The following is a 24,743-nucleotide window of genomic DNA, read 5'->3' as shown; positions in this document are numbered from 1 at the left end:
TGGTCTTGAACTCCTGAGCTCATGTGATCCTCCTCCTTCAGCCTCCCGAAGTATTGGGGCTACAGGCATGAGCCACCATGCCTGGCTACTTTCTATTTTGGACTAACTTTCTAATTTTCTATTAAGGACTATTGGTAAAATACAATTGTTATCCACTGTCACCATCAATTCGTAAATACTCTAACACCAAAAATTAGGAAAGGTATAATCTCAGAATAAAGAAGTCTTGTAAATGAAATTTTTCTCATCTTACTAGGAAATAGTAAATCTTCCATCTTAGACTGGCATATTGAGCCAGTAGTTTAGAGATGAGACCTTTATTGGCATATAACTAAAAATCCAGACATAGCTGGATTGAGGTGCCTAAGTTAGGTGGTATGGAATCTCTCTCCATTTCTTGATTTCATTGTCTTCAGTAGTGACTTCATTCTCACATAGTCTCTCTCCATGAGGCAAGGTGAACAACAGCTCCTTTTAGCTTATCTTCTCTCAGCTATTAAAAGACAAAATTACAACAAATTTAGATTAAAGATTGAATTGGCTTTTATTTGCAATTCTAGAATTGGGCAACAACTCATTCTATAAGATAGAATGAGTGTTCAGATGAGTTGAGCAGAGAAATTTGACTTTATAGGCAGAAAAGGGCTGAAGAACGCAGGAACAGAACAAAAACTGATTGGTTGTTACAAAGTTACTTTCCTTATAAAGGTTAAAGCAGAGGGGGCCACCTCATCATGCTTCCCAAAACAGGCCTGTTTGGGGATTTGGCTATTATCTATTTGTTGCCTGATTTCTTGGAAGATCAAATAAATAGCTTAGTTTTGGCTTGGTGGAAACTTCAGTATGAGTAACTCCATTTTGGTTTTGTCTGTTAAACCTAGTGCAAGAGCTCAGTTCCACCCAATGGCCTCCTATAAATTTCATTTAACACAGTTTAGCAACAAACTATTGATTCTTGAGCATGAATCTCAATAGCACAAACTGGATTACGTGCCTATCTCTAAAACTATCACAGTGACTCTGATTGGTCAGTCTGGGGTCATATGATCACTTCTGGGTGCTGGAATGGAAATATGGGGGACTGCGAGTATAGATGAGTTGTTTCCCATTAAAACAAACAAACAAAAAATCCCTGGGAGATCAAGACAGGCAGATCACTTGAGGCCAGGAATTCGAGACCAGCTTGGCCAACATAACAAAACCCCGTCTCTACTAAAAATAGAAAAATTAGCCGGGCATGGTGGCACATGCCTGCAATCCCAGCTACTTGGGAGGCTGAGGCAGGAGAATTGCTTGACCGTGGGAGGCAGAGGTTGCAGTGAGTGGAGATCGTGCCACTGCACTCCAGCCTGGGCAACAGAGCGAGACTCCATCTCAAAAAGAAAAAAAACAGGAATGATGGTTGTGGACAAAACAACAAAAGAGCATTATAATTTTGTTGAATTTAAGCATCATTTTGATTTTACTGTGACTTTTTTCTGTTTTATTTATCTTTCATTGACATATAATAATTGTACATATTTATGGGGTACAATATATGTATACATTGTATAATTAGCAAATCAGAGTAATTAGCAAATCCATCATCTCAAATATTTATTACTTCTTTGTGGTGAAAACATTCAGAATGCTCTCTTTTAGTTAATTTGTTTTTATTGATTCTTATTTTTTATTTTTAAATGGAATTTCGCTCTTGTTGCCCAGGTTGGAGTGCAATGGCATGATCTTAGCTCACTGCAACCTCCGCCTCCTGGGTTCAAGCAATTCTCCTGCCTCAGCCTCCCAAGCAGCTGGGATTACAGGCATGCGCCACCACACCCGGCTAATTTTTTTGTATTTAGTAGAGACAGGTTTTCACCATGTTGGTCAGGCTGGTCTAGATCTCCCGATCTCAGGTGATCCACCCACCTCGGCCTTCCAAAGTGCTGGGATTACAGGCGTGCCCCACCATGCCTGGCCCTTATTTTATTTTATTTTTTCTGGAGATGGAATCTTACTCTGTTGCCCAGGCTGGAGTGCAGTGGCACGATCTCGGTTCACTGCAACCTCCGCCTCCCAGGTTCAAGCTATTCTCCTGCCTCAGCCTCCTGAGTAGCTGGGATTACAGGTGTGCAACACCATGCCCAAGTATATTTTGCGTTTTTAGTAGAGATGGGGTTTCACCATGTTGGTCAGGCTGGTCTCAAACTCCTGACCTCACGTGATCCCCCTACTTCGGCAAAGAAAGTCACCCCTTGGATCCATGTTCACCCCGCAGGAGCGGGGAGAAAAGGCATCTTTGACTTCCTTTTAGATTGTCCCATGTGAGCCCTTTGGGATGAAGTCCATCCCGGGCACTAGATCAAAGGAATTGAGTGAGTTTCCTTAAATCCTTTCTGGGATCAGATGAAGAATAAATAAACGAAGAAATAAAGTGACCACAGTTTTGTTCTTTTTAAAAATACTCAAATATAGTATTTGAAACACACTGTAGTTTATAGAAGGCTTTTATTTTACAAGCCAATGATTTTTTTTAATGTCAGACATTGGTACATTACTAATGTTGTAGCAAGGTTTGAGGGAGATACATCTCACACATCAGCCTTCCAAGTAGCTGGGATTACAGCCAAGCACCCCCATGCCCGGCTAAGTTTTGTATTTTTAGTAGAGACAGGGTTTCAGCATGTTGGCCAGGCTGGTCTTGAACTCTTGGCCTCAAGCGATCCACCCCCCTCAGCCTCCCAGAGTGCTGGGATTACAGGTGTGAGACATTGCGTCCAGCCATGGTTTTTACTTCTGAGTCTGAAATAATTCTCTGTTTTCCAGTAAACCAATTCAAGCTTCTGCAAGTAGATAGGAAGAGGAGTCCCTAGGCATCAGTATATCAATATATTAAGAACAGCCCTGAAGATAAACATGATGCAGTCTTTTCTTCAGAATGCAGAAGCTTTCTTATAGGGTCTGTTCTCTTCTAGGAAGAACAAAACAAGACCTGGTCTTACTCTTGCCAACCAGGGTCTATCCCTAAATGAAACCAAATGGCCTCTGTTGTCTTCTAGGAGTTGGCCTTGTCCTAGTTCAAGTCCACCAGACAGATGCCCTCTGTGAAAACCATCCTGACTTGGCCAGGTGTGGTGGCTCCGCCTGTAATCCCAGCACTTTGGGAGGCCAAGGCAAGTGGATCACCTGAGGTGAGGTCAGGAGTTCGAGAACAGCCTGGCCAATGAGGTGAATCCCCATCTCTACTAAAAATAGAAAAATTAAACGGGTGTGGTGGTGGGCGCCTGTAATCCCAGATACTTGGGAGGCTGAGGCAGGAGAATTGCTTGAACTCGGGAGGCGGAGGTTGCAGTGAGCCGAGATCGCGCCATTGCACTCCAGCCTGGGCAACAAGAGTGAAACTCCGTCTCAAAAAAAAAAAGAAAAGAAAACCATGCTGACTTCTCCTTTGCCTGTGAGATCTGATCACTAATCTTCCTCTGTCGATCTCTTTTCAACTTGAATTCTCACCGTTCTGAACCTTGGCCATGAGACTCCCAGGTGCATTGTGTCAACATTTTGATGAATAGTTGTTAGTATTTCCATGTGATGTCTGACATTTTAGGATGCAAACCTATGTCTTCCATGTTCTATCACTAGGTTGTTGGATCACATTTTCTTTTATAATAGAAATAAGCATATATTAACAGTATTTTATCTATATATCCCCTCCTCCCCACCGCCCTGGAATTTGGTCCCCTGGCTATTCCAGGATGGACGGTTAGCTGACATAGCATGAGCAAGGCCAGCTGTGATTAGTTTCAGCAGCTCACTACTCTCATCTGCTTGCCATTGCAAACAACAGCTTATGGCTGTGACATGGTGCATTGTGGGGGGAAGCCAGAGGGAGTTGCCTTTGATATGGGGCCAAGTCATGCCAAACTGTTAGTTCATGGTGCAGCCCCTCATAACCGTGATAGTACTTACGGTATATCCTGACAGGTTGGATTTCAGTTCAGACAAGAGCTCAAAGGATGACACACCCAAATAGTTTTAATCAATTAGATGAATCAAAATATGAATTGAGCCATTCTGTGTTTTGGTTTATTGAGGATTATTCAAGGGGGAAAAACAATGTACTTTTTAGTTTTAAAATGACATATACAGATATAATCCTTATTGTTAACAAGGCAGTTCCACACACATTTATCTCGTTTGGTTATTTTCATTTCAGTCCCTTCATTTGGGGATATTTTAATCATGTCTCAATACATCAACTTATCACCCAAATCAATCTCTTTACCATGGCTCACCAAACCAGGAATGACCTACATACTGTTTGTTACATAGTTATTATTCGGCCGTGTGCGGTGGCTCATGCTTGTAATCCCAGCACTTCGGGAGGCCGAGGAGGGTGGATCACCTGAGGTCAGGAGTTCAAGACCAGTCTGGCCAACATGATGAAACCCCATCTCTACTAAAAATACAAAAATTAACCGGTTGTGGTGGCGCATGCCTGTAGTCCCAGCTACTTGGGAGGCTGAGGCAGGAAAATCACTTGAACCTGGGAGGCAGAGGTTGCGGTGAACCAAGATTGCACGTGCGCACTACTGCACTCCGGCCTGGGCGACAGAGCGAGACTGCATCTCAAAAAAAAAAAAAGAAAAAAAAAGATAGTTATTATTATTATTATTAAGAGACAGGGTCTTGCTATGTTGCCCAGGCTGGAGTGCAGTGGCTATTCACAGGCACAATCATAATGTGCTGCAATCTTGAACTTCTGGGCTCAAGTGAGCCTCTCACCTCACCCTCCAAAGTAGCTGGGATTACAGATGCGTGACACTGCACCTGGCCCTGTTTGTTTTCTAATCTGATCTCATAAAACTGCCTCCTTTGTTCACATGGCTTATTTTGTGTTTCTGAAATGTACTAGATGGCTTTTTACTTCAAGATTTTGCACCTGCAGTTTCTCCTGCCTGAAGAGCTCTTTACATGACTGATTCTTTCTCTCTTTTTTTGAGATGGGGTTTCACTCTGTCACACAGGCTGGAGTGCAGTGGTGCCATCACGGCTCACTGCAGATCGTGGGACTACAGGCTTGAGCCACCACGTCCGGCTTGATTCTTTCTCATTATTCAAGTTTCAGGTAAATGTTACATCCCCAGAGGGGATTTCCCCAACTATCTCTATATTCAGAGAAGTTTCCCATCCCTCACTTTGGCCTTTATCAGCCTAGATTCCTTATCTAAACCACATGACATAGAAGCTGTGTGGAGTGAATTGTCCTCTTAGTTCTTTCAAGGACTGAGTATGACTTGAACTGTTCTGGTTGCTGTTGGGGTCAGGTGAACTTCCTCTTCGCCCTCTGAAGTTTTGCTGAAAAATCAGGTCACAAAAGGCAGATTAATTGGAGAAAAGGCATATGCATCTGTTTGACAATAGTTTTATGTGACATGGAAGACCAACCCCCCAATGGGGTGCAGAAGCTTATGTACCATCTTGAGGCCACAGAAAAAATGGTGACTTGGATGCTGGCAAAACAGGTTATGGGAGGGTGAAGAAGAGGAATTCTATTGAGGGCAATAAATGATTACTAGGGAGAATTCAATGAACTTGAGGAACTTCCAATGGTCTGGGACAAAGTCTGTTGGGCCTGCAGACCAGACAGTGGTTTGTGACAAAAGTCTGTCCAGGTTTATTGACAGACTTTGGTCTTCTTTCTTGCAATGTGGGTTCAGTTAATTAAAACTCAGGAAAGAGATCAGAGATAATTGTTTTTCTTTGGTAGGTCAGGACTTTGGACAGATAAGGAAACTTCAGAGAATACTATGCTTTGGGAGAGACAGTGAAGAGGGGCAGGTGGGAGGAGGTTGAGAGAGACCTTGAGACTGCTTTTTCAGCTCAACATGTACAAAGCACCCTATTTTAGGGTATTGGTTTCTAAGCCCCAACATTGCATAGGAGAGAAGTTAACTCATTACATACAACAAATGCCTAGGGCACTAGGCTTTAATTCTCTATGATCTAATCTATCGCATCAGTTGGTTTGTTTCCTTCATAACACTCAACTACACCCCATGATTGTCTGGATTATCATTTGTTTATTTCTTTATTGTCTGTTACCCTACTCTAGAATGTGAGCTCCATGAAGGCAAGGATCTTGTCTGTGTTGGTCAGCCTGAATGCCAAACACCTAGCACAATGCCTGTTACATCACAAATGTACAGTAAGAATTCATTGATAAATGAAAAGTATAAAACCACCTTTGCAAAATTATAACTGAGGAACTTATGAAGTGAAAGAAAGCAGACCTAACTGACCCCATCTTGCTTCTAACCTTTAAGTTGTCCTCGTTCATTCCTGGGCATAGGCTGAACTAACTTTGGGAAAGAATTCAGTTCATGACTCTGAAACAAAATTGATAATAGCCCTTTGCCAAAAAGACCCCCTTCTTACCTGGGGACCAGTCTGCCTTTGCAGGACTAACAAATTAGCTACAAGATTAGAAATTACAGTTTAAGGCCGGGAGCGGTGGCTCACATCTGTAATCCCAGCACTTTGGGAGACTGAAGTGGATGGATCACTTGAGGCCAGGAGTTTGAGACCAGCCTGGCCAACAATGTGAAACCTCATCTCTACTAAAAATACAAAAATTAGCTGGACGTGGTGGTGCATGCTTGTAATTTCAGCTACTAGGGAGGCTGAGGCACGAGAATCGCTTGAACTCGGGAGGTGGAGGTTGCAGTGAGCTGAGATTGCACCCCTGCACTCCAGCCTGGGCGGTAGACTGATACTCGGTCTCAAAAAAAAAAAAATTACAGTTTAGGGGTCATGCAGCCTCTGACTCCAAGAGCCTGAACCTCCCAAATTGCTCCTGGGATAACATCACTATTTCAAAACCTAAGATCAGTATTTGAGATATTTTGCAGACCCTGCACTTGATGGATCTGCTGACACCATCCAGACCGGTAATCTGGCTCAACCAGTTCTGCATTGCACCCGGGAGCAGAAAACAGCAAGAAAACCTCATTTTGACCCCCTATGTTTCCATCTCCAACCTGACCAATCAGCACTCCCCACTTCGCAAGACCCCACCAGCCAAATTATCTTTAAAAACTCCACAAGGTCAGGAGATGGAGACAATCCTGGCTAACACGGTGATAGTCCGTTTCTACTACAAAAATACAAAAAAAATTAGCCAGGCGTGGTGGCGGGCGCCTGTAGTACCAGCTACTCGGGAGGCTGAGGCAGGAGAATGGCGGGAACCCAGAAGGCGGAGCTTGCAATGAGCCGAGATCACGCCGCTGCACTCAAGCCTGGGAGATGGAGCGAGACTCCGTCTCAAACAAACAAACAAACAAAACACTCCGATCCCCAGGCTGGGTGCAGTGGTTCATGCCTGTAATCCCAGTACTTTGGGAGGCCGAGGAGGGTGGATCACCTGAGGTCAGGAGTTCAAGCCCAGCCTGACCAACGTGGCGAAAAAAATAAATAAAATGAAATGCTTGATTTTTCATCTGAATTTCATGTGGCATACTTGACTCCAAACAACTTTAGAAAGCTACATCCACAGAAAACAAAATTGTAGGAAACTGAATAATAAGTTATTATTATTTTGGCTAATAACATTATCCAAAAATAAAGACAATAGATTTGCAATGTTACTTTCTTGAGGAAAGAAAAGTCACTTGTTTTAAAATATTTATTTATTTATTTGAGACGGAGTCTCGCTGTGTCACCACGCTGGAGTGCAGTGGCGCGATCTCAGCTCACTGCAACCTCTACCTCCCGGGGTCAAGCGATTCTCCTGCCTCAGCCTCCCGAGTAGCTGGGACTACAGGCACCCACCACCATGACCAGCTAATTTTTTATTTTTAGTAAAGACAGGGTTTCACCATGTTGACCAGGATGGTCTCGTTCTCTTGACCTCGTGATCCGCCGAAAAGTCACAGTTTTACAGGTAAATGAAGCATTGCTAAGAATTTTAAAGACTCTCCGAACGTTGATATTTTACTACAAAATGTTCTCTTTACAGTGTTAACATGCTTCAAAAAGCAAAGGAAAAAAAACAGTATGGTGGCTTCTCAAAAAATTAAACACAGAATTACCACATGATCCAGCAATTCTTCTGGATATATACCCAAAAGAATTGAAAGTAGGGACTCAGATATTTGTACACCCATGTTCATTGCAGCATTATTCACCATAGCCTAAAGGTACAAACAACCCAAATGTCCACAGAAAGATGGGATAAACCAAAGATGTTATATACGTACAATTGAGTATTATTCAGCCTTCAAAAGGAAGGATATTCTAACGCATGCTACAACATGGGTGAGCCTTGAAGACATTATGCTAGGTGAAATAAGCCACTCACCAAAGGACAATATTGTATGATCCCACTTATATGAGGTATCCAGAGTAATCATAGAGACAGAAAGTAGAATGATGGTTACCAGGGGCTGGAGAATGAGGAGTTAGTGTTTAATGGGTACAGTTTCAGTCTGGGAAGATGAAAAAGTTCTGGAGCTGGATGGTGGTGATGGTTGCAGAACAATGTCAATGTACTTGATGCCACTGAACTGTACACTTAAAAAGGATTAAAATGGTAAATTTCATGTGATATATATTTAACCACAAGTTTTTAAAAAGCAAAGGGAAGGAGAAACATATACAGCATGGGATGAGATTTGTGAAATATTTATTTTTGTTGTGTATGCACAGTCATAGACTCGCCGCCTTCTTCAGAATCCCCTAGGTAGATTCCAGAAACGTGAGGCGCAGCAATTCCAGCAACATAGCCAAGCTGTGTAACTTCGTGGTCTTTAAACGAACAACGAGAATACTGCGGGGATTCAGAAACTGAGTCGGAGGAGGAGTTCTGTCAGCCCTGCCCAGTTCTTGCTTTCTGTCATTTCTTGCTCTCAAATTCTCAAAGATGTCCTGAGAGACTTTCCTCAGAAAAAAATGGGACAGATAGAGGCGAACCCCAGCGAGTATTGTGTGGCATAATAAGGGAAACTGCCTCGGGGTAGCAAAGAGGACAGCATCACACGCAGACAGGCATCGACTTGGACTTCTCTGAATGGAATTTTGACTTTTTTCTAGGTTGGAGGGTGGTGTCGGGAGTGGGGGAACAGCAAGAGGGGAGGAACTTGTCCGCAGCCGGGGCTGCACGTAGGACTGCGTGAGGCCGAGGCCCGACGAGCCGTGTCGGCGCGCTGCGGGGGGGGCGGGCCCCCGTGCCTCAGTTTCCCCGGTGGCCGTTCTGGGAGCGACGCCCCTCTGACGTCGCGAGGCGAGCAGGGCCGGGCCGCCCGCCAGGGGGCGCGAGCGCGGGGCGGGCGCCGGAGAGGTGGGCGCGCGGGCAGCGGAGCTTGGCGCCCCCGCGGCCGCGCGGACCGCGCCGGCAGAGGCGGAAGCCTGAGCGGGAGGCGGGGCGGCGCGCTGACTCACACGGGACGGACCCGCCCGCCGCTTCCAGGGGCGGAGGTGACAGCGGGCCGGGGACTGGCGGCTGCAACTGCCTGCCGCGCCGAGGGACCGCCGGGCGGGGGAAAGCAGGTCAGAGGCCGGGCCAGGCCGGAGCCGGGCGGGGGCCGGGCGGGGAGCGGGGGTCGCGGTCCGGGGCCGCGGGCGGAGGGGACCCGCACCCCGAGAGACGCGCCGCGCCGCGCCGCGCGGCTAGGCCTGTATCGGCCCTTTCCCAGCGGCGGCGCTGCGCTGCGCTCTGTGGGCCAGGAGCCCGCGAGGGACAGTGGGGCGCCGCGGGCCCCCTCGCATTCCTGTAGTCCCCGGGAGTTGGAGGGGTGGTCAGAGCAATGCGAACGTGGGCTTTTCAAGCGGTGTCAAGCCCAGGGCTCTTTCTCTGCACCGCCCTGCCACTCCGGCAATGAGGCGAAATTTTGAGAGCTGGAAAAAGAATTCAGCGTTAGTCCAGCCCGCTGATTTTACAGATGTTCGGAGCCTTACGGCATAGGAGGCCGTGATTCTGTGTCAGGGAGACAGGGACAGATGGCTTCCGAAGCAAGGGTTAGACCTGTTCAGCTGGAGATGCAGCTTTGGTCATGGTGGAGTTTTGCAGAAACCCGCGGACACCCGCGTTCCTGCTGCAGGCACAGATGTCCACCGGGCATCAGTGTCTCAAAGGGTGGTGATGCTGTCACTTTAGTAAAGGAATATTGAGGTTACCAAACAGGCCGGGGCCTGATGCAGATGAGGAGTATAGACTTAAATTTTAAGTGCAAAACCAACTTTAAATGCAGTCTCATTATTACTGCTTGTCTCATTTGTACTGTAATGAAGGGTGAATATTTTTGGCACTCACTTATTCTGGAATATGGGTAACTTGCCTTCAGGTCTGCTTTACAGTAATTCTTTTACACAAATATGAAGATCTTGTATTAAAACACTTTCATAACTAATGATGCTGTAGTATGTGGCAGGCGAGTGGTAACGCTAATATTTAGGGTTTGAGCATAGTCTAGCTCTGCTTGTTTACATAGCTGAGTTAAACGGGTGAGCAGGACTGATTAATCTGTGGTAGTTTTTGCAAGACTGAAGTACCTGACAACATTCGGGGATCATTTCTCAGTTGGTGTTCCGTTTATTACTTTCACAGCATGAATACCGACACGGTGATCAGCAAGTTAGTTTATCCTTTACCCATTTTTCTCTAAAATATTGAATTAAAGGATCTCTAAGGTCCTCTTCTGTCTCGAGTTCTCCGATTTTACATGTTAACTTGAAACACGTCACTCATTGTGATAATAAAAATGTTTTAAGAAGAAAAGATTTTTAGAATTCTGCATAATGGGGCATAGCGAATCTTCAAATTCATTATTCTCAGCTCTCTCAGTCACTTTATCAGGGTTGGGCTAAAATAAGTGAAAAGTGACTTTTCAAATTGCAGATACTTACGTGTTAAATTCACTTAAATTCAGAGGCTGCAATGGAGTGATTTCTGGAGGGTGGAGAGTAGCTCAAGTCTGGCTTGGGAACGGGGTTCGTGCAGTGCACTGATAACTTTTGCAATAAGCCAAGAACAGTCTGACTCAGAGAATGTGATAAATTGGCTTTTATACAGTGTTCATATTGTGTATTTTTTGGCTGAGATAATAATAATCTTCATAAACGATCTGTTTAAATATGCACCAGTTATTTATTTGTCTTGCAGCCCCAAGGCAGGGCATTTCCCTCTACGTTCCATCAATCTCTTCCTCTTTTCTGGCTCCTGACTTCAGGTGATCCGCCTGCCTCAGCCTCCCAAAATGCTGGGATTACAGGCGTGAGCCACCGAGCCTGGCTTTTGGCTTATTTTCTAGGTTTAGTATTCTGTTGTTTCTAGAGTCAGCTAAGGGATTACCTACAACATGGTATTATTACGAGATTATCTCCTGTGAAATTCTCGAATGTGCTTGATCATCTGCCAAAGCATCCTTAGAATTCATTCAGAATACTTCTGGAAAGTTTTGCAACACCAATTCAATGAATATGAAATAGTTTCTTATTATACACACTCTGGAAAACATCTGAATAAGCTAATTTTCAAGATTGGTTAACTTAGTCTTGTTGGTCAGGAGTTAATTATGAGTTATTAGTTTCTTGCCTGGAAAGGCAGAAAGTTCTTAAGTAGCAGCAGTAAAATGAGCTCTTTAATGAAAGAGCCGTTAAACAAACCAAGATGTTAACTTTTAGTTGTGTTCTTTATCCTCCCTGCTATGAAAGGCAGCTGTGGGAGGTGAAATAGAGTAGCTAAAATGTATTATTTCATTTTTAGATTTCTAGATCTTTTCTTCTGACTGAAGGACGTGACCACCAAGAATTGAACCAGCACTTGAGGGCAGGCACATAGGGCATTGTGTGAGGAGTCTGAAGGCATGGCTTTTGGTCCTTACTTGTTTATTCACTGAACACATTCTCACTGAGCACCTGTGTGTGCTGAGAGGGTGGGCACCTGTGTGTGCCGGGAGGAGGAACACCTGTATGTGCTTGTGGGGGGCACCTGTGTGTGCCGGGGTAGGGGTAGCACTTGTGTATGCTGTGGGTGCTGGGAGGGGGAACCAGTTTGAACAAAACAGACTAAGCCCTCGTGGAACAGACACATTCTAATTGGGTGGAGACAGACAAATATGTGAATGAATAGGTCAAAGGATCATAATGCTATGGAGAACTTTAGAGTCAGGAAAGGGTAAGAGTGTGTGTGTGTGTATGTATATGTGTGGTAGGGGATTTACTTTTTATATAGAGGGGTCAAATAAAGCCTCTACTGAGATAACTTTTTTTTTTTTGGAGACAGAGTCTTGCTCTGTCACCCAGGCTGGAGTGCAGTGGCGTGATCACAGCTCACTGTAGCCTCAACCTCCTGGGCTCAAGTGATCCTCCCATCTCAGCCTCCCGAGTAAGCTGGGACTGCAGGCTTGTATCACCACGCCGGGCCAATGTTTGTATTTTTAGTAGACGCGGGGTTTCACTATGTTGCTCAGGCTGGTCTGGAACTCCTGGCCTCAAGCGATCCACCCACCTTGGCCTCCCAAAGTGCTGGGATTACAGGCATGGGCCACCACACCTGGCCTAACTCATGGTGGGAGACTGGAAGGAAATGAGGAAGTGAGCAGGAGGCAGTGGGATGAGCATGTTCCAAACCCTGGTGCAGGAGCATGCTTGGCATGTTAGGGGTGGCAAGGTCATGGTGGCCAGTCAGTGTGGATGTGGGTTGGGGGGAGGTGGCAGCAGATGAGAGGGGGTGGGAGTGGGGAGGGCACATCAGTGTAGGTCATTGTAAGGATTTTGGCCTTTACACTGAGTGAGGGGGAAGCCGTTGGAGAGCTTTGAACAGTGAAGTTGATGATGACTTATGTTTTAAAAGGATAACTGGCTGCTGGGTTGAGAATAGACAGGAGGAGGACAAGGGCTGAGTCAGGGAGACCTTTTCAAGCTAGAGCTGTGTGACTCACACCATAATTCTTCCCTGAGTCTTCGTTTCCTCATCTGTAAAATAACTGGGCCCTCTCTAGCTCAAGAATTTTAAGTTTTCAAGTAGTGCAGGGTATTATTTCTACAGGGAGGCAAGAGGATTGCGTGGGAAGAGGTTCTGAAAGTAAATCGCTTCAGATGACCTGAAAACTTGACACCAACCTGCCTGTAGCTGAATCATCCCAAATCAAGAGGTAATCAGGTCTTTTTCAGTCAGGTTGTCAGGTCATGAGAACAAAAACACTGTTTCGTAAATATTCTCTGCTCATCCCTTTTGTACTTTGCTGATCCCTGAATTTTCCCTTCCTGATTGAAAAAGGATGAAAAGCTGTTACTCATCAACAGAACTGGCAACCAGAGTAGCTTTTGTTGTTTGGAAAATTGGGAACTTTGGGGAAGGAAACAATTCTGTGTTTATCGTAGGTCATAAGAGTTTTTCTTTTATAACACGCAAGGAATCTAAAAGATTGGTTTTGTTGTAGAATTCCCTTGTCCCATTCATCTCATGTCTCACAGGTGTTCATTCTTAATGCATTGCATGTGTTTCCTTTTGTTTATGTAGGAGCTTGCAAAGTGGGAATGTTTGTTTTATGTGTATGTATCTTGATTTATAATGCTGTAATTCATTTTCCTTTATGTAGTGTTTTTTTTTTTTTTTTTTTTTTTTTTTTTTTGGAGACTTTTGAGACAAGAGTCTCACTCTGTTGCCCAGGCTGGAGTACAGTGGCGAGATCTCGGCTCACTGCAGCCTCCGCCTCCCGGGTTCAAGCCATTTCCTGCCTCAGCCTCTTGAGTAGCTGGAATTACAGTCATGCGCCACCACGCCCAGCTAATTTTTTTGTATTTTAGTAGAGACGGGGTTTCACCATGTTGGCCAGGCTGGTCTCGAACTCCTGACCTCAGGTGATCCGCCTGCCTTGGCCTCCCAAAGTACTGGGATTACAGGTATGAACCACGATGCCAGGTCTCTGAGTAGTGTTTTTAAGATCCATCCATTTTGTTATGTGTCTAATTCTCTGCTTTGGAATGCTGCATTTATACCCCATGCTGTTTGCATCCATTGGTTTTGCTTTATCTGCTCTCTGTGTAGTGAGTGGTTACTCAAGTTGTTCCTACTCCCTAACACCATAAATATTGCTGCAGTGAACATCTTCCTACATGTCTACTTACAAAGCTGTATAATATTTCTGTGGAATTGCTGGATTATAGGCTTGCAGAGACTGAATTTGATTAAATAGTGCCAGATGCCTCTCCATAGTGGCTGCCCCAGTCTCTGTGCCTCTGGAAGTATTAATATTTGAGGACTCCTGTATCCTCATGTCCCACCAGCACTCGCCTCTTTCCAGCTATCCATGGTTTTCAATCTCGTAAGCACAAAGTGATATCTTGTCGTTTTAATTTATATTTCTTTGATGACTAGTGATTTTGAGTATCTCTTATACAGATAGCTTCCTCTGTAAATTGCTTATTCATGTCTTTGGCATTTTCTGTTGGAGTTGATATCTATTTTGTTGCTGTTGACTTGCAGAAATGATTTTATAATATAGGTATTTATTCCCTGTTATGTTTAGACTTTGCAGATGTCTTCTTATTTGGGCATCTTGACATCTGGTGATCAAATCTTCTCATTTAGTTCTCGTTTTGTCTTTGCCATCCTTTGATCAAGAAATATTTTTAATTTTGATGTAATCAAATAGATAAATTCTTTGACTTGCGGTTTATGTTTTTGGAGTTTTGTTTAAGGAACTCTTCCTGAACCCTAGGTCATGTCTGTGACTTTCATCTCTCTAGGGCCCGCATTTTCATGTGTTAGATAGGAATCCAGCCCTATTTTTCTCCATTTAATGACCCAGTTTTTCTAATAACATGTCAACAAAATCCATGCTTTCCTCTATGAAATTATGGTATCTCTTTCTCATTTGTGGTTTCCATGGATACACTTGTCTGGCCCTAAGCATTTATTTTGTTCCATTAGTCTGTCAGTTCTTACTTCATTTTTTTAATTGCTCTAATTTTATTACAGTGACTTTGTAGTATGTCCTAATGACTGGCACAGCAAGCCATTCATCTTAAAGTTTATTTAGCTCTTCCTGGACCAAAATTTATTTTTTCCATATAAAATTTGGAATAAGTTTACCAGGCTACCCAAACATTGTATATACATACATACATATATATTTTTTCTTTTGAGACCTTGTGTCACTCTGTTACCCAGGCTGGAGTGCAGTGGCACCATCACGGCTCACTGCAGCCTCAACCTCCCAGGCTCAAGTGATCCTCCCATTCTAGCCTCCCAAGTAGCTGAGACCACAGGCATGTGCCACCATCCCTGGCTAATTTTTTTTTTTTTTTTTTGTAATTTTTTTAGAGATAGGGACGCCCTTTGTTGTCCAGGCCGGTCTTGAACTCCTGGGCTCCAGCAATCTTCCTGCCTTGGCCTCCCAAAGTGCTTGGATTACAGGCATGAGCCACTGTGCCTGGCCAAAAAATTATATTTTTGAGGAATTTTTATTGGAGTTTATTGAGTTTATAAATTATTTGAGGAGGGTTAACATCTTATTTTATTTATTTATTTATTTTTTATGTGCCATGTTGCTTTTTTATTTTTTATTTTTCTTTTTAAGACAGGGTCTCCCTCTGTTGCCCAGGCTGGAGTACAGTGGTGCGATGATAGCTCACTGCAGCCACCACACCCAGCTAAATATTTTTATAAGTTTTTTGTTGTTGTTGTTGTTGTTTTAATAGAGATGAGGTCTCACTCTGTTGCCCTGGCTGGGCCCTGGCCAGTAACTCCTGGCCTCAAATGGTCTTCCCACCTCAAAGTGTGCTGGGATTACAAGTGTGAGCCACTGAAATAGTAACTCATTCCATCCAAGAGCATATAATGTGTCTTTCCGTTTATTCAGCTCATTTTTCTGACATTTTTATAATTTTGGAAATAATTTAAAACTAACAGAAGAGTCCTAAGAGTATGTTTTCTTTGTGTGCTTTTTCCCCTGACCCCTTTAATTGTAGACATCATGTCCCTTTAATCTCTAAATACATGCTTCATCAGTTCTTTTTTGTTTGTTTGTTTGTTTTTCTTTTGGAATGGAGTCTCGCTCTGTCGCCCAGGCTGGAGTGCAGTGGCTCGATCTCTGCTCACTGTAACCTCCGCCTCCCAGGTTCAAGCAATTCTCCTGCCTCAGCCTCCTGAGTAGCTGGGGCTACCGGTGTGTGCCACCACGCCTGGCTAATTTTTTTGTATTTTTGGTAAAGATGGGGTTTTACCATGATAGCCAGGATGGTCTCAATGTGACCTTGTGATCCACGTGCCTTGGCCTCCCAAAGTGCTGGGATTACAGGCCTGAGCCACCGTGCCCAGCCCTTTCCCATTCTTATACTTCTTATTCATTTTTCTTTCCTTACAGCATTGGCCAGGACTACTAGAACTGTGTCAAAACAGCTGCTACACTAACGGGCATCTTTGTCTTGTTCTCAGTCTTAAAAAGAGTGAGTCTAAAGATTTCCTATTTCATATAATGTTTGTTTTAGGTTTTGTATGTTACCTTTGTCAAGTTTTAAGGTATTACCCTCAATCCTAGTTTACTGAGAGTTTTCATCATAAATAGGTATTAAGCCTTACCAAGTACTTTTTCAGGATCTGTCCTTGAGGAAATAAGATGGCATCAGGAAGGCTGTATACCAAAATCCTAACCCTATGCTGACTTTGTTTCAAGCAGAAGATATTTATTAACCCTACATATATAATTTGTGGAAAGCATCTCAAGATTCCAATACAAGTTTATTTCACCATTAGGTCAGCGTTTTCCTCCTGGCATTACGAGTCAGAATTTAAATAGCTGATGTGAAAAATGAGAGAAAGAGCCATACTCAGGATGATAACTTTTGTTGTCAGCATGATTGTAAATATAAGATATGTAAAATTATAGTTTCCTTACTCTGTGGATCGGTCTTTACTACAGGTATAAATCTTACTAAATTGTATCTCAAGAAATATTGAGGTGGCTCGTCAGTAGAGCCATAGATAGCTGTTTAGCAGCACTAACTGCTAGGGTGTTGGGCAGTGAATTCTCATGGCCAGCTCTTCTCTCTCTTTCTTTTTAGACTAGCCATTTTTTTTCCTAATTGCAGAAATTATACCTCTTTATTACAGAACATTTGTAAAATATAGAAAAGCAAATCTATAATCCTGCCTTTTAGCACCAACCTCTGTTAAAATGTTGGTTATTTCTCTGTCTCTGTTTTTTATTGGGGTGGGGGAGCATGTTGAGGAGGAGAGGGCACTTAACATTGCACTATATAATTTTCTATCACACCTCCTTTTTCAGGGCTAGATCATTAACTCATGTTCATTTTGCTTTGATTGGCTCTCTGGGGAAAAATCGATAGAAAACTTATAATTAACTTGTAGCAGTGGGGTGATAGCTTGCTCCTCTCTTGGAACAGTTTATGCCTGAGGGAGCCTCCGTGCACAAACAGCCCAGAGTCATTGTCAGAACTTGGAGCAATCCTAGCCCTAAGCCCAACAGACCAAAAACTAGCTTAAGGGTGTGGAGGGGAGAAGTACTTTTGAGGTCTCTTTGCTTCAGTTCAGTCCCCCCAGGTTGTCACCTTCCTTATCTAGACCACACTTGCTTTAATCTTTCAGAAAATAAATAGAATGGAGAAAATAGTCATTTATTTTCTTTTGACTCTGAAAACCTAGCACAGGCCACGTACGGTGGCTCACACCTGTAATCCCGGCACTTTGGGAGGCCAAGGCGGGCGGATCACTTGAGCTCAGGAGTTCAAGACCAGCCTGGACAACATGGCCAAACCCCATCACTACCAAAAAATACAAAAACTAGCCGGGCATAGTGGCATGTGCCTGTAGTCCTAGCGACTCAGGATGCCAAGGTGGGAGAATTGCTTGAACCTGGGAGGTGGAGGTTGCAGTGAGTTGTGCTTGCACCACTGTACTCTAGCCTGGGCAACAGAGTGAGACCCTGTCTCAAAAAAAAAAAAAAAAAAAAAAAAGACAACAAAACCCCATCACAATTGTTTTGTTTCCCTAATCACTTTTTGCTAGTGTGGAAGTGACAGAATTCATAGGTGAACATCCCTATGGTGAGGAGATTCAATGTCTACCTGCCTTCCTTTCTCACTCTCTATCCTTTTTTTTTTTTTTTTTTTTTTTTTTTTTTAACGAGACGGAGTCTTGCTCTGTCCTCCAGGCTGGAGTGCAGTGGTGCCATCTCGGCTCACTGCAACCTCCACCTCCTGGGTTCAAGCAATTCTCCTGCCTTAGCCTCCCGAGTAGCTGGGATTACAGGCACGCACCACCACACCTGGCTAATTTTTGTATTTTTTAGTAGAGATGGAGTTTCCCCATGTTGGCCAGGCTGGTCTTGAACTCCTCCCTCGTGATCTGCCTGCCTCGGCCTTCCAAAGTGCTGGGATTACAGGCGTGAGCCACCGTGCCCAGCCCTTTTTTTTCCCCAGTGTCCTTTGGTGTTGAAACTGAAATTCCCCATTCCTGTACCCTGCTGGGTTTTTTTTTTTTTTTTTTTTTTTTTTGGCCATAACAGGTGTCACTTTCTAAAACACGATGGTCTGCCTTCCCAATTCCTCAAGGAGAAAATTCTTCAAGGGCAGGAATCTTTGTTTTGTTCCCTGTTCATAACCCAAGCCCACCTCAAACAGTGCCTGGTACCTGATGTGCCCTCAACAGATGAATCTATAAGATGAATCAACCTGTAAAGAAGCCACACTGTGATCCAGAGAAGGGTCATCTAAGGGAGGGGTGAGAGAAGAAAGCTCTCTTAGCTTCCTTTCAATGCATAGGTTCAGCAGGCTAGTAGAATCCCCATTTTTGTCTTTGACATTGCAAATGAAACCATCCACCCAGACACAGAGAAATTAGCTCTCTGCATCTGTTCTAGCCCCTCCTGCGGAGGCTGCATTTTCCCGAAAGTAGCATGTGAATGTTTGTGTTGCTGACAAACACATGGACTGGGAGAGAATAATCAGCACTGACATTCTAGCCGTGGTTCTGGGCCCAGCGTGCATTCTGCATTGTTTTCATGAGGTGATTCTCTTAGGATAAATGAGCCTGCCCCATCAGCAGAAAATGTTGCAATGGATGTGCCGAGTTATGCTTACCTCCCCAGCCTCACACCCCAGGTCCTCCTGCTTTCTAGTTGGTTCTTTCCTCCCCTCCCCTGCAATGTGGAAACTTTTTAGCTTTTCTGTCATTTCTGAACAATAAGTATTCTGAACGGTAAGTATTCTAATCTGGTTCAGAATTGTTACGATGAACAGTTATGCCTTGCATACCTGGTCACTGTTTTCTAAAGCAAGACTTCAAATTATATTAATAGCACTATATAAAATGCTAAAAAATTAAAAAGCTGCCACAAATACACCATAATGGTGTTCTTGAGGCCAGTGTCACACACCCAGTCTATCCTGTAGAGGCCATTGCTTGGCTCATATTCCTGAAATACCGCTTTTGTTTATTATTCTACTGCCTGACACTTACCAGTGCCTACCACCTCTCCCAGTAAATTTTAAACTCTGCTGCCTGCCTGGCCCTCAAGTCTGGCCCAAATCCACTTATATAAAGTAGTCCCTGCTTTTCCACAGGGTATACATTCCAAGACCTCCAGTAAATACGTGAAACTGTGGATAGCACCAACCCTACATATACTCTGCATTTTCCTATACGTACCTACCTGCGATCAAGTTTAATTTATAAATTAGGTGCAGTAAGAGATTAACAACAATAATAACAAAATAGAATACTTATAACACTATATTGTAATGAAAGCTATGTGAATGTGGGCTCTCTTGCTATCAAAATGTCTTAGTAGTGTACTCACCTATTTTTAGACCGCAGTTGACCATAGGTAACTGAAACTGTGGAAAGTGAAACCGCGGATAAGGTGGGGACTACTGTGTGTAACAGCAACAATAATGTAAAAACAGCAGCTCATATTTTAGCTACCATACTACATGCATTGTCATTTAATTGTAAAATGATTTTATGAGGAAGGTGCTGTTAGAATCTTCATTTTATAGATGGAGAAACTGAGGTACAGATTGTAAGAAACTTGCCCTAAAGTTGTACCACTGTTAAGTGAATAGAATTAGAATTCAAACTCATGTCTGTTTACCTCCAAAGCCCGTGCTCTTAACCGTCTTGCCATAGTGGGCCCCAGGTAAATGAGTGCCTGAAGACAGTGAGTGACTTGTACAGTCCAGCAGTTACTGAGGTTGTCCTTTTTCAGGGTATGCGAGACTAACTCACCAGCACTCTGTTAGCTGTGGAGGGAAGGGAGGTTTCTGTCTGGAGCTGGAACTGCTCAGGGAGCCCCTCTCTGGATTCTGCACTGACAGCTGCAGACAGAAACCACGTGGCACCTCCGAAAGGAGAAAGCTCTGAAATCATCCAGGTAGCATTCTTTGACTTTTCAATCCTTTTCATAATAAAATATTTAAAATGTACAAAAATGAATAAAGAATAATACATCTGACGTCCATGTATCCAACACTCAATTTAAAATCTAAAAAGCTAACTTGGTTTCTGTATTCCACCTCCCTTTGCCGTTTTATAGACCTTTTGGTTCTAATGACTTAAAAAAAATAGGATTCCCTTTTATTTACGTATGACAACAATACCATTATTATCACCCCCCAAAACAGCAGTAATTCCTTAATATAATCAACAGTCTAGTCAATGTTCACAATTTCCCACTTACCTCATTTTTCCTTAAACAATTGATTTGTTTGAATCAGCGTTCAAGAAAAGTACATGTATTGTATTTAGTTAATGTGTTTCTTTTTTTTTTTTTTTTTTGAGACGGAGTCTCACTCTGTCACCCAAACTGGAGTGCAGTGGTGTGATCTTGGCTCACTGCAACCTTTGCCTCCTGGGCTCTAGCGATTCTCCCGCCCCAGCCTCCTGAGTAGCTGGCATTACAGGCGTGTGCCACTATACCCGGCTAATGTTTTTTGTAGTTTAGTAGAGACGGGGTTTCACCATGTTGCCCAGGGTGGTTTCAAACTCCTGAGCTCAGGCAATCCACCCACCTCAGCCTCCCAAAGTGTTGGGATTACAGGCGTGAGCCACTACGCCTGGCCGTTAATGTGTTTCTTAAGTGGCTTTTAATTTATGAATTTATGGTTTTCCTTTTTTTTTTTTTGAGACGGAGTCTTGCTCTGTCACCAGGCTGGAGTGCAGTGGCGCGATCACTGCTCATTGCAACCTCCACCTCCTGGGTTCAAGCGATTCTCCTGCCTCAGCCTCCTGAGAAGCTGGGAATACAGGTGTGTGCCACCACGCCTGGCTAATTTTTTGTATTTTTAGTAGAGATGGGGTTTCACTGTGTTAGCCAGGATGGTCTTGATCTCCTGACCTCGTGATCTGCCCACCTTGGCCTCCCAAAGTGCTGGGGATTACAGGTGTGAGCCACCGCGTCCGGCTTTTTTTTTTTTTTTTTGAGACGGAGTCTCATTCTGTCACCCAGGCTAGAGTGCAGTGGCGTGATCTCAGCTCACTGCAGCCTTTGCCTTCTGGATTCAAGCGATTCTTGTGCCCCACCCACCCAAGTAGCTTGAATTATGGGTGTGAGCCACCATGCCTGGAATAGAGATGGTTTTGCCATGTTGCCCAGGCTGGTCTCGAACTCCTGAGCTCAAGTGATCCACCTGCCTCAGCCTTCCAAAGTGCTGGGATTATAGGCATGAGCCACCGCACCTGGCCTCCTTTTTTAAATTTAAATTTTTTGCTTGTAATTTATTTGTTGAAGAAACTGGTCGTTTATTCTCTAGCGTTTCCCACATTCTGGATTTTTTAAGGGTGTCTGATATAACTTTGCTGTTGTCTCTGTAGTGAGTTAACTTACCCTTTAATCTGTTGGTCACTGCAGGAGGTTCCAAGTTATTCAGGCCTCCATAAATAGAAGGGATTCATTGGCCCTTGTAGTTTGGTCTGGCCCCAAGGTCATTTCTGAGGAGTCTTTCAAAATGTTCCAGGTGTCAGGGAATGACATTATCAACAGCAGGCCATCTCTAGTTGAAAACATTCTGCCTCAGAAGGAATTTTACAACTGCTATGTGGAAGGGCATTTTTGTGTTCCCTAGAGTTAGGGGAGAAAATCGTTAAGAGAATAAGTGCCCTGGTTTTCTTCTTTTAGACAGTGCTTGTTGCTTTAAGGATTTCTGAGGCTCAGTGCCAGAAACTCCTTGGGATATTATTGTCTTACAGTTTAGATCTGCTTATCAGGAAACATCTGAGAATCCCTAGAGGGTCAGGGAAGAGGAGGATGAGTTTACATTAAAACCAGACTTAGTGCCTGTTAGAGTCCCGTATTTTTGAGCAGCTATATGGGCTGTGGAACATAACACTCATCCATGTTTTTCAAACCCATAGTTTTAATTACGTGTTCTTTTTGCTACCAGTGTCTAGATGTTGTTCAATAATTATAACATCTGGACTGCTGTAGACACAAAGAAATCCGTTTTGTTGTATTTTTCTTTTAGTTTTGCTGCCTTGACCTTCTAGTCAGCTGTGATAGTTCTGTGGGATAGTGAGCCAGTATTAAAGTGAAAAGAATGAAAATTGTTGAAGTATGCAGCTGTGTTTGGATTTATTTAGTGATTTGAAGGGTGTAAGAAGAAAGTATCTCAATGTCAATATTTTCATTTAAAGTCAAATGGTTAATAAGTCAAGACTAAAAATCTAAACTAGAAAAAGAAAGACATTCAATAAATTTATTATAACCCTACTTAATACTTTTATTATTATTTTACTAGCTGGTTATTTTAAGTAAGGATTTTGCTTTGATTAAAGACGTTGAAAACAGTTATGAAAATCTCTTGGGTTGAATTTTATTTTTTTAATTTAGTTGGAGTCTCGCTTTGTCACTCAGGCTGGATTGCAGTGGTGCGATTTCGGCTCGCTGCGACCGCTGCCTCCTGGTTTCAAGTGATCCTCGTGTCTCAGCCTCCTGAGTAGCTGGGATTACAGGCGGGTGCCACCATGCCTGGCCAATTTTTTATTTTTAGTAGAGACGGGGTTTCGCCATTTTGGCCAGGCTGGTCTCAAACTTCTGACCTCAGGTGATCCACCTGCCTCGGCCTCCCAAAGTTCTGAGATTACAGGTGTGAACCACCGCCCCCAGCCTTTGGGTTGAATTTTACCAATATGTTCAAACATTATTCTTGTATCCCATAGGTGGGATTCAGGCTTGGTGAATATTCTCTTCTTGTGATTCCAAATGTTTAAAAATTAAAATATAATTATTATTCACAGTAAGTGTTGATGAGAGGTGATTTGCTAGTTTACTGATTGTTTTCCCTGCAGTGATCAGCTAACAATAAAAATAGCACTTCATGTTCACAACTGTTCACAGGTAGCAATAATACATACAGGAGATAATGTATTTGAAAAGCAGTCTGTAAATGTAATTGTACTGTAATGTGTCCACGTGGCCTTGCAGAGAACTGCCCATTGTAGATCAGTGCCCACTGTGCCTGACGTGGCAGCACCTGGGTGACTCCACTGTCCCTTCTTGAAGACAGACGTGCTTATTATTTTGGCAACAGCCACTGACCCCAAAAGGCAAAGATAATCAGACAGTGTTTATATAGTTGCTCTTCCAGATTAAGTTTGTCACATTCTTATAGAATAGCCTGTCTCTCTGTGTGTTCACTTTTATTTCTGCCCATCATAAGACACAGGTGCTCCAAGTCACATATCTGCAACCACTCTGGCCCACCAGCACTTCAAAGCTCACCCCATGAAATACCCCCAACAAGCCTGTTTGGTCATGACTTAAACAAAATTGGATGTCTTTTTCCTAGATTCCCCTGCCAGTATTTTGGTGAGGCTAGAGCTTAGTGTATATGGTAGGTAGAAGGGTGTCAAGAAATGAGGTCAAACTTGTATGCCGGGACTAGCTCATGACAAGCTTTGTATGATCTGCAAACAAGTTTTAGACACTTCCTGCAAGTGATGGATGGGGGAGCCTTAGAGGAACTTCAGGCAGTAAAGATGTATAAGATTTCCGTTTTTGCCAGGTGCCGTGATCATGCCTGTAATCCCAGCAGTTCAGGAGGCTAAGGTGGGTGGATGGCTTGAGCCCAGGAAGAGACCAACCTGGGCAACATGGGGAAATCCATCTCTACAAAAAATACAAAAATTAGCTGAGCGTGGTGGCGCACGTCTGCCGTCCCAGCTACTTGGGAGGCTGAGATGGGAGTATTGCTTGAGACTGGGAGGTCAAGGCTGCAGTGAGCTGTCATCGCACCACTGCACTCCAGTCTGGGCAACAGAGTGAGACTGTCTCCAAAAAAAAAAAAAATTGTTTTCAAGCTGGGCACAGTGGCGCATGCCCAGCTGCTTGGGAGGCTGAAGCCGTAGGATCACTTGAGTAGGAGTTTGAGTCCAGGCTGGACAACATAGCAAGACCCTGTCTCTTTAAACAAACAAAACCATTTTTAAGAAGATAATCCTAGTTGGGTGTGGAAAATAGGACAAAGGCAGATAAGATTGGTAGGTAGCCATTTAGGAAGCTATTGCAGGAGCCCCAAAGAAAAGATGATGAGAATCATAGTTTGATGTGTTTAAAGGATTTAACAGTAATGCCAATGTTTTTCCTAGAAGTACAGGATATGTTTTAGAACAGTCAGTAAATTGATTTCATATCCCTCTTCTATTCCTGGAAGGCATTTGGCAAAGGCTTTCCTGGACCCATATGCAGGGATCTCATTTATAAATTTCTGCCAAATCCTTGTGGGTCTGCTGTGAAGACACAGCTCATTTT

General features: G+C 43.6%; 1 protein-coding gene across 2 annotated transcripts in view; it reads left to right on the top strand.

Moving 5' to 3' along the window:
• Positions 1-9,332: 9,332 nt before the first annotated feature.
• DNMBP (dynamin binding protein) overlaps positions 9,333-24,743 on the top strand; it is a 135,096-nt gene continuing 119,685 nt past the window's right edge. The window contains exons 1-2 of one of the 2 annotated variants that reach the window (XM_034931272.3): positions 9,333-9,522; positions 16,344-16,425. The gene's annotated coding sequence lies outside the window, so the exon portion shown is untranslated. The remainder of the gene's footprint in view (positions 9,523-16,343; positions 16,426-24,743) is intronic. The other variant, XM_034931271.3, reaches the window with a different exon arrangement.

The sequence above is a fragment of the Pan paniscus genome, chromosome 8 (assembly GCF_029289425.2).
Source record: "Pan paniscus chromosome 8, NHGRI_mPanPan1-v2.0_pri, whole genome shotgun sequence".
Classification (NCBI taxonomy): Eukaryota; Metazoa; Chordata; class Mammalia; order Primates; family Hominidae; genus Pan; species Pan paniscus.
Note: the sequence above shows the minus strand (reverse complement) of the source record. Positions and strands in the feature narration are given on the sequence as shown.